The sequence below is a fragment of the Schistocerca serialis genome, chromosome 3 (genome assembly GCF_023864345.2).
Source record: "Schistocerca serialis cubense isolate TAMUIC-IGC-003099 chromosome 3, iqSchSeri2.2, whole genome shotgun sequence".
In the NCBI taxonomy this organism is placed as follows: Eukaryota; Metazoa; Arthropoda; class Insecta; order Orthoptera; family Acrididae; genus Schistocerca; species Schistocerca serialis.
The window spans coordinates 395,625,562-395,637,966 of record NC_064640.1 but is presented as its reverse complement, the minus strand read 5'-3'; positions in this window follow the sequence as shown (position 1 = coordinate 395,637,966).

The following is a 12,405-nucleotide window of genomic DNA, read 5'->3' as shown; positions in this document are numbered from 1 at the left end:
CAGGTCATAGCTCCCTGACGTAGCAAAATCGGCGCAGAAATTGGCACCAAGAATCTCCATTGGTGGAATAGTACTGCGTCGGCAATAGAGAGGAATTTTCCGCCGGTTTTCGAGTTGCTGATTGGAACATGTAACCACGACCACTGTCGTGGGGGCGGGAATGTTCTGTGTTCGGCTTGTACGGGTGCTCTTGAGAGAGTCGGCTCTCGCCTTTCGGTCTGGGTAGGTGACAAGACTGAGCTCTCGCTGCTCTGGACAGTCTGCCTTCCGTTGGCTGTTTAATATACTTTCATTTTTAATTGTAACTGTTTGACGAAGTTGCTGAAGTTTCGACTTCAACGTAACTTTCCGAGTACAGTTGGCAATTGAGCATTCTGCGTACAAGCGGCCGATGTTATCCATCTTGAGCAGTTTTGGCTTAAGTTGATTGTATCGGAGTTACTGTGTGGCTTCACTTGTTAAAACCAATCACTGTACCATGAGTGATTGTGTGGCGAGCCTTCTTCGTCTCCCTCAGAGGCGCATTTGTATTGATAGGAAGTCTTTAGTCTGGAACAACCAGACCAGGATAATTTGTTTCGGGCTATACTCGTGACATTATCATCACCACGACGGGACGTCGAAGCAACCACCCATCGCTTCCGGTACGCCAGATCGTGTCCTTGCAGTTAAGAAGACAGCTTGGTAGTGTATCTCCGCAGCACCGGCAGATTAGGGAATTTGCTCTGTGATAATCAGAGCTCATTAGAGCACGCCTGTTCCCGACTTTTCTTAAGTGGTTCCTTCTTGGATGTTCATTGCCTGAGTTCTCACTACTATAGCAGCAATTAATGTTGGGTTGGCTGGGTGTTTCTCTTAAGATTTGAATTGCAAGGAATTGGCTCCACATACTACTTGGTCATAAATGTCACAATCTAGTTTATGGACACAGCATTTATTTGAGTATCCAATTTGATGTATTGTAAATGTTTCATGTGTTTGTTTACTATTTTGAGTTTAGTCATAATAAATCATATTGTTATTTTGGACAGAACTTTCATTCTGTTAATTGGTAGAGCAACCCTTTCATTTTTCACTATGTTAATGAAACTTTCCTTTATTTATTTAATTTACATCAAATTAAATTATTGCAGGTGCCAAACTCTTTTCTACTCCTCTTTCAGGGTCGATTACAGTCAGTTCGTGTTTCTTCTTAATCCATGTGCAACAGCAAAAGTCGGAGTTAGAAAAGGGGGGGGGCTGGAGCATCATTTACATATGAAGATTCTAGAAGAATTTAGTGTTAAATACACTGGTAGCCCCGGCACCTCGCATAGTGTGTAAGCTTAGGGACAGATAACCTTAGCAGTTCGGTACCATAGAAACTTACCACAAATTTCCAAAATTTCGAATTTCGTCACCCGGTGTCATATATGCCAAAAAAAAACAAAGAAGTCGGGAAGGGACGCTAAGCGCACTCCTTGCAGTAAAGCAAAGTCAGTATCCAATGAACAAAGAACCTATCGCAGCAGATAGAGCTTCACCGTTGTTACAGAAGTATTGAGGTTAACTGTGGCGATAAGATAAGCCTAACGTTGAACTGCAGGTGCCAAGTTATTCATTCAGTCGGAAATGTCTATTGAGCATGAAGTTGCATTGTCACCACCGGCCACTCCCTGAAGCTCGGCCGGAATAATTGCTAAAGTGCCGCCGCCACCGTCGTAGGCCATGTCGGTGATTAGCTCACACAGCACATAGCGTCATCGTCCTCCCCCCCCACCCCCCCGCCCTTGAACGCAGAGCACCGTCTCCTCAGGCCCTCAGGCCACGGCATGGGTGCCCGCTCTCCAGCATGACGGGGTAGCAGCAGCCTTGCGTATCGATCGATGTCTGATCGCTCAGTTGAGGGTACGTACGAAACTTCCTCAGTCCCATTCTGTGTTCGCACGCTACAGCCGGCGGCGGCTGCCTCTGCGTGACCATCGTCCGGGCGGGTGGAGTCTTCGTCCTCCAGCTGCTGCTCCTCAACCTGTTCTGAAGTTACCCTCCGCCTCAGCTTACCGTGCTTTGGCGATCGTTGCTTTCAGGTGCGTCCTTTTGCGCTAGATGAAGGCAGCGATTCAACACGCTCTGGCACAAAGATCGCAATTGGTACGATCAGAAAGTCTGTCGCCATTCTATCGTCATGAACTTTGTCATCTGTCGATGGTGGCAGCTCTGTCGGAGTGGAGTCTGCGGAGAACGGGCGTTTCATCTTCCCGCCGCATCAGAGGGTGCAGCGTTGGGCCATCAGAGCGTGTCGGATGCCGTGGGGAAGCAGCAGCAGACGTGAAGGCAACAACGTTAGGTCATGGGAATCAGCGACGGTTACGTTGGTGGCACCACGTCCGTCAGCGATAGTTGCGTGATCCGGCGTTGGATGCATTCGGACTGGAGGTTCCCCTCCTTCCCACATCTGGAGCAGGGTTTTGGTTGTCCGTCGTAAATGACGATGTCACAGCAGTCTCTGATAGATAGATATGAGGGAAAATGTCTTCTACACTGAAGAGCCAAAGAAACTGGTACATCTGCCTAATATCGTGTAGGGCCCCCGCGAGCACGCAGAAGTGCCGCAAAACGACGTGGCATGGACTCGACTAATGTCTGAAGTAGTGCTGGAGGGAAATGACACCATGAATCCTGCAGAGCTGTCCATAAATTCGTAAGACTACGAGAAGGTGGAGATCTCTTCTGAACAGCACGTCGCAAAGCATGCCATATATGCTCACTAATGTTCATGTCTAGAGAGTCTGGAGGCCAGCGGGAGTGTTTAAACTCGAAAAAGTGTTCCTGGAGCCACTATAGCAATTCTGGACGTGTGTGGTGTCGCGTTGTCCTGCTGGTATTGCCCAAGTCCATCGGAATGCAGAATGGACATGAATGGATGCAGGTGATCAGACAGGATGCCTACGCACGCGTCACCTGTCAGAGTCGTATCTAGACGTATCAGGGGTCCCATATCACTCCAAATGCACACGCTCCACACCATTACAGAGCCTCCACCAGCTTGCACAGTCCCCTGCTGACATGCAGTGTCCATGGATTCATGAGGTTATTTCCATACCCGTACACGTCCATCTGCTGGATACAATTTGAAACGAGACTCGTCCCACCAGGCAACGTGTTTCCAGTCATCAACAGTCCAATGTCGGTGTTGACGGGCCCAGTCGAGACGTTAAGCTTCGTGTCCTGCAGTCATCAAGGGAACGCGAGGGGGACTACGGCTCTGAAAGCCCATATCGATGACGTTTCGTTGAACGATTCGCACGATGACACTTGTTGATGGCCCAGCGCTGAAATCTGCAGCAGTTTGCGGAAGGGTTGCATTTCTGTCACGTTGAACGATTCTCTTCAGTCGTCGTTAGCCCCGTTCTAACAGGATCTTTTTTCGGCCGCAGCGATGTCGGAGATTTGGTGTTTTATCGGATTCCTGATATTCACGGTATACTCGTGAAATGATCGTACGGGAAAATCCCCACTTCATCGCTACATCGGAGTTGCTGTGTCCCATCGCTCATGCGCCGACTTTAACACCACTTTCAAATTCACGTAAATCTTGATAACCTGCCATTGTAGCAGCCGTAACCGATCTAACAACTGCGCCAGACACTTGTTGTCACTTGTAGGCGTTGCCGAACACAGCGCCGTTTTCTCCCTATTTATATATCTCTATATTTGAATACACATACCTATACCAGTTTCTTTGGCGCTTCAGTGTAAGTTCAATTCGGACCTGTCGGACTCTGTTCACGATATGTTCTGAATTGCGTCCATCTTTCCGCCACATGACTTGCACCGTGCCATAAGGGCGAAGTGCCGACTCGGCGTCTTATGCTGAAGTTCAAATGGAAATTCAAATATCCTGATTGTACAGCGTCCCAAACCAGCATAATCGGAGTCTACAGTACCCACATTGTCATGAACGTGGCTGAAGCGGAGGTCCTGTTTCGTCTCCTAAAGGATCCGTTTGTATGTTGCGTCGTCAATGAGCAGTACATAGATTATACGTTTCACGATGGATAAATGTAGCTGGATGATGCCGACTGCTGGGGTTTTGACTTCTCCTAAAAATCATTTCACTTGGAGTGCTTTAGGTCGTGCAAATTCGTTTCGGAAGGTAAATTTGAGCGTCGATATTCTGTTCCGGTTCGCCATGCTGATCGGTGTGTTTAAGACGGCGCGAACGAAACGGTCGACTAGTGAGTAAACAACACTAGTGCTCACTCCACGGCGAGGACACAAGCAGCACACCCAGACCGCTGTACTGCCAAAGGCATACTTTCGCCTCTGCCATCCGAGCACGCCTCCCATCCAGTCCAATTCCCACATCCCACACATTACAGATGTAGTGTCCTCCGTCTATTATCCCCTATTTGCTCGCGGCTATTCAGCTGAGTCCCGCAGTGTTTCGGACGAGTGAGTTCATCCACACAGAAGCTATCATTTCTTCGTCAAGGAGTATTTGTGCACATATTTATACATGTCATATCTGTTCTTTCAGCTACGTACGGCATGCCATTAAATTCAATGGCGACATGTGAAAATTTGTGCTGGACTCGAACCCAGATGCTCCACTTCTCTGGAACGTTTGCCTTAACTGCTCGGCTATCCGAGCATGCATCTCATCCACCCCAAATTCCCACGTGCCGCACACTACAGATGTAGTGTCCTCCGTACAGTATTCCATACTCGCCCGCAGCTTTTCAGCTGAGTCCCAAAAGCGTTCGGACGGGCGAGAGTCTGTTGTTTTGGACATGTCCAAAAGGAGAGACACCACGCATTTAAATATATAAATATATTGACTGCGAAATACCATCTTCTGTGTGGATGCATTCGCTCGTCCGAACCGTTGTGTGGCTCAGCTGAATAGCTGCGAGCAAATAGGGGATAATGGACGGAGGGGTATTTTGGGGCGGATGGGAGGCGTACTCGGATGGCCGACGCTATTAATTCAACCGTTCTATAGAAGCAGGGCATCTGCGTTCCAGTTTCAATCCGTTACAAATTTTCACATGTCGCCGTTGCATTTAATGCAATGCCCATATGGAGCTGAGATCTGAAAATTTCTCTTTTATTCTACATATGCTGCCGCTGAATCGTGGAAATGGTGTTGAAATGTCTCTATTAGATTCGTTTCATACTATTTAACTTGTATTTCGTGCTATCACGCTCAATCATTTGTAATTCAGTTTTTTACTTCACCTTTGTCCCCATTCAGGGGTACACAATTGCATTAAAGTATCTATTTTTCCAGTAAGCACCTAATCCTATGTATGTTACCTACATTTTGTGCTCCCAAATTACCTTTCTCTCTGTATGATCTGTATGTATGAGTGAGTGAGTATGTTTGTTGAATTTGTCTTTTATATGGTAGCAGTACAGCATCAGGCTGTCTGCTTTAGTAGCGACAGTGTAGCCAACGTAGCTTTCTCAGTCAAGGCGAAGATATTTGTAACCTTTCGATAGTCATTCGACAGTAGTTAAGATTATGGTGGAAAAGAATCCTTTGGTCTTTTATGGCTACCTGGGGGAAGTTTATTGCGGGAGAGAGCTTACTCTCAGCACTCGGGGATGGATCTTGAGTGAGTGAAGATGATAGTCTTAAGAACAACTTGGCGTTGGTGAGTGTGTTAATGTGTGATGGTGTGTAGCTATTATGATGTACACCTTTGATTTTCTAGTCAATTTTAAAATTCTGAAGTCAAATCCTTACATTTTTCAGAGTGTAGTCAAAAGTATATTCCTATATTTACTAAGTTTTCCGGTCCTTACGTTGTGTAATCAGAACATGTAGTGTAGGAAGTTTGTTACTCCAGCATAGGTTTAAAATTCAGTTGCCTGACTTCTCTTTTAACTGGAATGTATGTGTGAACTTTTCTCGTATGTGTGTGCGTGTGGTTTTTATTTCTTCTACTTTTCATTTCATTTTAATTTTAGGATTGTGAAGCTTTCTTCATACCACATGGGGGTGATTTCATCTTGTGTGATTTCAGTACCATCTTGAATAAGTTTTATTCTCAATTCTATGTGATATTTTATTGCTATTTGTGCCCATACAGTTTACATTTGGGTTCTTGAAATTTTCACGAGACTTAGTAATTTGCTTTGTTCATGATTATTCACAACATTTGCAGGTGTTTCACGCCAGGGTATCTTAGTTTCACGTGCAAGGTGATGCAGATAAATTTTTTTGTCGTAAAGTATTCCATAGCATTCGTATTCGGAATAATCCAGCCATAGCGACAGGGATGACCCTCTGAGCCTTTGACTTATTGTAATGGACAAAGTTCTTTTTATCTCTATTCTTTTTTGTATGAATCGTGTATGTTTGTATGAACTTTTCCCATGCGTGCCTAAGATTTCCTTTACGTTTATCACCGCAATGAACCTCAGCACTCAATATTATAATATAAGTGAATTGATTAATTAAATAACAGGCAACGACAGATCATAAATTAGAATTACTTTGCGAATTTTTAATATGATGTTTTGTTTTAATAAACTATTGTAAACTGTGATGGCTGTTTCACAGACAAATCCATCCCTTTTTGTAAGATTATTTTTAATACATCCCACCTGGCGTTTCTGAAGCGCAAAAGGCAGGTCTTATATTTGTATACTTTTATCTGATTATCCTTTTTTTTGTTGCGGCTAAAGTTTCTGCTTGCTCTGAATTATTTGATTTATCGTTTGTGCTTAAATTGTTCCCATATGTTCATTCTATATAATCACATGTACTTTTTTATTAATATTAACACGATAGCTATGCTTACCAATTTAGTTATTAATTCAGCTCTTATATTAAAATTTTACAATTTTAATTAAACTAGGTGGCGACCCAGCAAAATTTTATGGCACTCGAAACTCACAGTAGACTACAAAACTCCACGGTGATTAACTTCACCCACTTTCTGTTTGAAAATCACTTTCCAGATAACCATTCACCCACTAATAACCATTTAATGTCTGTGTGCGATGTCTGCAAGAACAGACACCACACATATAATTATGCACAGCTTTATTTTTCCCACCCTGTACATTATGAAATAATGCGTGTGTAGCGTGTGCAGTGCCGCTATTAGGAAAAGAACGAACAGCCTAGCATCAACTTTTTGCATTACTAAATGCAAAAAATATAGGCAACATAGTGTTGTATACTAAGGATGAACCAAATGAGGGTGAACTTTTATAAACAGAGTGGCATTATATTTGGGTCGAGGAAGGTTCTAATATTGATATGGCCATATAGATTTAGGTTTCCTATGGTTTTCCTAAATTACTTCAGGGAAATGTCACAATTGTTATTAATATGAGACCAGCTACCTGTCCCATCCTTGTCATACGATACCCAGAAGCATGTAAAAAAATGTACATATGGGTCATGTTTTCTTTTGTAATTCCCTGTCATGTCCAATATCCGTGTAAAAGTGAGCTGAAGGTGAATAAAATTGCGACCTTCTCTCTCTCTCTCTCTCTCTCTCTCTCTCTCTCTCTCTCTCTCTCTCTCTCTCTCTCACACACACACACACACACACACACACACACACACACACACACACACACACAACAAAAAACGAAGGATAAACACGCAGCGACAGTTGAAACACTACACAGCGAAAACACACACATGTTGAACACAAAATGCAAAGTGCAAGTGATGTACGCGATGTGTTGAATCAAATGTGGGTGAAAGAACGCCGCAAATCGGCCAACTGGAGCATGCAGTCTAATGAACACATCTCCAGAACCACACGCGTGAGCGTACAGCGGTGGAAATCGCAAGTAACACCGAGAGATAATTTCACATCACGAAATTTGTGCTACAGAAGTTAATTCTAACCTAGAAAACAAGAGAAAAATACGACGAAATGTAACATAGCAACATAATGTAGTTAACACATAGTATATTTATTATATGTATAAAAAGAAACATCTTTGTATTACAGGCCACTGAAGATGCTTCGCAAATAAAAGAAGTGAAACGCTTATAGCAGTAAACAAACTGCCTTGAATTAGTTGCATAGACGGAACATACCTCCACGAAATTTAAAGCAACTAAGGAACGACGGGAAACAGAAAATATGACAAAAATTATTTATCATTGTAGTGTGAATTCCTGGGCGAAAATCTTCGATAAACCAAATGAACACCGTCCAGTAACAAAAATAGTCTGACCATTGCCCATACAGCATACAACCTGAGGAATATAGTGGTGTGTAATCTGTCATTACGGTTAAAGTTTACCCCCAATTATGAGGTTAGCACATTCTTCAATGAAGGATCAGTCGTTGCCGGGACGACAAAAGCTTCAGTACAATTCAAGAAGCCTGTCTACACTCCTGGAAATTGAAATAAGAACACCGTGAATTCATTGCCCCAGGAAGGGGAAACTTTATTGACACATTCCTGGGGTCAGATACATCACATGATCACACTGACAGAACCACAGGCACATAGACACAGGCAACAGAGCATGCACAATGTCGGCACTAGTACAGTGTATATCCACCTTTCGCAGCAATGCAGGCTGCTATTCTCCCATGGAGACGATCGTAGAGATGCTGGATGTAGTCCTGTGGAACGGCTTGCCATGCCATTTCCACCTGGCGCCTCAGTTGGACCAGCGTTCGTGCTGGACGTGCAGACCGCGTGAGACGACGCTTCATCCAGTCCCAAACATGCTCAATGGGGGACAGATCCGGAGATCTTGCTGGCCAGGGTAGTTGACTTACACCTTCTAGAGCACGTTGGGTGGCACGGGATACATGCGGACGTCCATTGTCCTGTTGGAACAGCAAGTTCCCTTGCCGGTCTAGGAATGGTAGAACGATGGGTTCGATGACGGTTTGGATGTACCGTGCACTATTCAGTGTCCCCTCGACGATCACCAGTGGTGTACGGCCAGTGTAGGAGATCGCTCCCCACACCATGATGCCGGGTGTTGGCCCAGTGTGCCTCGGTCGTATGCAGTCCTGATTGTGGCGCTCACCTGCACGGCGCCAAACACGCATACGACCATCATTGGCACCAAGGCAGAAGCGACTCTCATCGCTGAAGACGACACGTCTCCATTCGTCCCTCCATTCACGCCTGTCGCGACACCACTGGAGGCGGGCTGCACGATGTTGGGGCATGAGCGGAAGACGGCCTAACGGTGTGCGGGACCGTAGCCCAGCTTCATGGAGACGGTTGCGATTGGTCCTCGCCGATACCCCAGGAGCAACAGTGTCCCTAATTTGCTGGGAAGTGGCGGTGCGGTCCCCTACGGCACTGCGTAGGATCCTACGGTCTTGGCGTGCATCCGTGCGTCGCTGCGGTCCGGTCCCAGGTCGACGGGCACGTGCACCTTCCGCCGACCACTGGCGACAACATCGATGTACTGTGGAGACCGCACGCCCCACGTGTTGAGCAATTCGGCGGTACGTCCACCCGGCCTCCCGCATGCCCACTATACGCCCTCGTACAAAGTCCGTCAACTGCACATACGGTTCACGTTCACGCTGTCGCGGCATGCTACCAGTGTTCAAAACTGCGATGGAGCTCCGTATGCCACGGCAAACTGGCTGACACTGACGGCGGCGGTGCACAAATGTTGTGCAGCTAGCGCCATTCGACGGCCAACACCGCGGTTCCTGGTGTGTCCGCTGTGCCGTGCGTGTGATCATTGCTTGTACAGCCCTCTCGCAGTGTCCGGAGCAAGTATGGTGGGTCTGACACACCGGTGTCAATGTGTTCTTTTTTCCATTTCCAGGAGTGTATATTGATTTGTGTCTTCTGGACCTCTCCAAGTTTCACATGTACAGCGTGCACTGAGACTTCGCTGCTCGTTGACGCGCAAGTTCCTATGAGTGTATTTATCAGTTGTAATTTTTTATTCGAAGTTCTATCATTTTTATTACAGTTACATACAGGACTTTAAAAATTCAACGTTATGTGTGCTGTTTAACCTTATAAAATTGAGTGTCAAGTGGAAGAAGTCTACCATTTGCGACATATTGTTCGCTATATGTTTAATAGATGGACGAAGGGATCAGAGGTATCGATCATGTTTGTTGGGGATGAATTTTCCTTTCACGTTTATCTTTTATGTTCACTAAACTAACGAAAAACATTATAAAACTTACACTGTCCCAACATCTAAAAACTAATATCAACTTGTGATAACCTTGAGATAGCAATCCATTATATAGACACGAAACGTACCCTAGAAACGAGCCTGCTCGTACTTCGCGAAATAGTAAGATATTGCGCACTCTTGATCTCGTGACAGTCTGTCTACGTGCTGCCCTGTGTCATGCTGAAGTATCGGTTCACACTGCAAGATTTGCATACTTTAGGGACAGTCTTGAAATAATACTTGAGTAATTCACAGAACTCCACATAGGGACGGACCATTTGGATGTCAAAATTTTGTAATATTTTACTAATTCGTGAAATTTGGTAGGGTCTTGGTACGAGTACGTTTTTTTTCATTAAAATACACGTTTGTTGGGAGATCTTCATGATAATTTGTAATTCATTTTTATTACTATACTGTTTAGTTTTCTTCGTTTTACGTCACTTAGGTAAAAATAAGAGGGAACATAATCACCGACAAAATATTCTCTTACCTTAACTACAGAAGTCTGACAATGCTTTGGTACTTTTAGATTCAACTTTTGTAGAAATGTACTGTTTTGGAGTAAGATGTGTTGTCAAGCCAAGTTTGAGGAGTATTTACCTCCGGAAAGGAATTTTCTTGTTGGTCGTTCAATAACGAGCGAGAAAGGTGATAGCTCGAGAACACAAGATCAGGAGAAGAAGTGCAATTGGGGATAATTTCTTAAACAAGCTCGTGGATAGCTATTTCTGTCATACCGGCAGAATGCAGTGCTTGAAGCAATCTCGTTGGTCGTTTTTCTTGCACTGCAACCCATGGACGTCCTACTCGTCAGCAAAAGCCAGCTGCGATTTACACACCCGTAGGAAGGAGTTTGTAGTACACAACGCCCTGTTAGTAACACCAGATACATAAAATTATCTTTAATTTTCTGTTGGGACTAGGCCTTTAAATACTTTGTTTAGTGTTAGCAGATGAGCCAACACGGTGTTACGAGTGGAGACCGAAATGTACGAGTTTTAGCTCACGCACCATCGCTAGTAAAGTCGGCTGTACAACTGGGGCGAGTGTTAGAGAGTCTCTCTAGAATAGACCTGCCGTGTGGCGGCGCTCGGTCTGGCGACACGCGGGTCCGACGTATACTAACGGACCGCGGCCGATTTAAAGGTTACCAACCTGTAAGTGTGGTGTCTGGCGGTGACACCACACTTTGTATACCATATCTCGTCACTCGTATAGATTTCTTGAAGTAAGTCATTCTCCTGCATAGGCCGTTATTTTATTTCGAAATAAACACTTTCTAACATTCTGCGTGGTGTCTGTTCTAAGTCGTGTCTCCCTACCACTTTCGCGCAACGACGCTCTGACCGCGTTTTTTAGGGAATTGACTAGTTTGAACCTGGGACCTGTTGCTGGTAAGGACACGCCAGACCACACATGACATGTAGAGTTCAGAAGAGTTCAGTGAGACTAGCGATGATATAACCAAATACTTAATGATTTCAGTGTCAGCTCCACTGCACTCCCTGTAAAAGAATCTTAATACCATCTAAATTTAGTGGAAGGGGTTCAAGGCTTTCCTATTTTTAGTTAGCTGGTAAAATAACGTCGAAAAAGCAGTTAAGTTTACCATTGGAAATTTTATTCTACTCACAAAACATTGTTTATAAATTGTAGTATTGATAAAAGGAAATGTTTTATTAAAGGATGATAAAAACCAACTGCGTTCAACAAAAATGTGAACGAATATTCCCTGAATGGGTTTCCAAGTTCTACAATGGATCGAAGGATGACCTATGCCATATCACATCTATAATCTAGATTTAAATTAAGTTTCACAAAAGAGAAAACTATCAAAATGGTCTACAGTGACCCTAAATTATCTTTAATTACTTATCTAACTTGTCGTAAATTACAGTGGCTGATGTGGCTTGTCAATAACTATGTAACAGAAAAACCATCGCGTTTCAGATTTTTACTTCAAGTGGCAATGTGAACACCATGAGCTTTAATTGACGATCGGCACTAGTATTACGTAAAAAGGTGGTGTAACAGCTGAGACTTCTGCAGTTCTGAGTGAAGCCTTATGCGCTCAAAAATGCGGCATCGTGTGCGTTCATTACCTTGTCGGTGTTTGTCAGGGGGCGGCGGCCGGCGCAGCTCCGTCCAGCTCGCCCTCTCGGAAGCAACTCTCTCCTAACTTCTCCTTACTACAATTTACCGAAGTTGGTTTAAAAAAAACTATCTGGCTGTGTTTTCATCTGACCAATCAGGGTCTCGATGTTAAC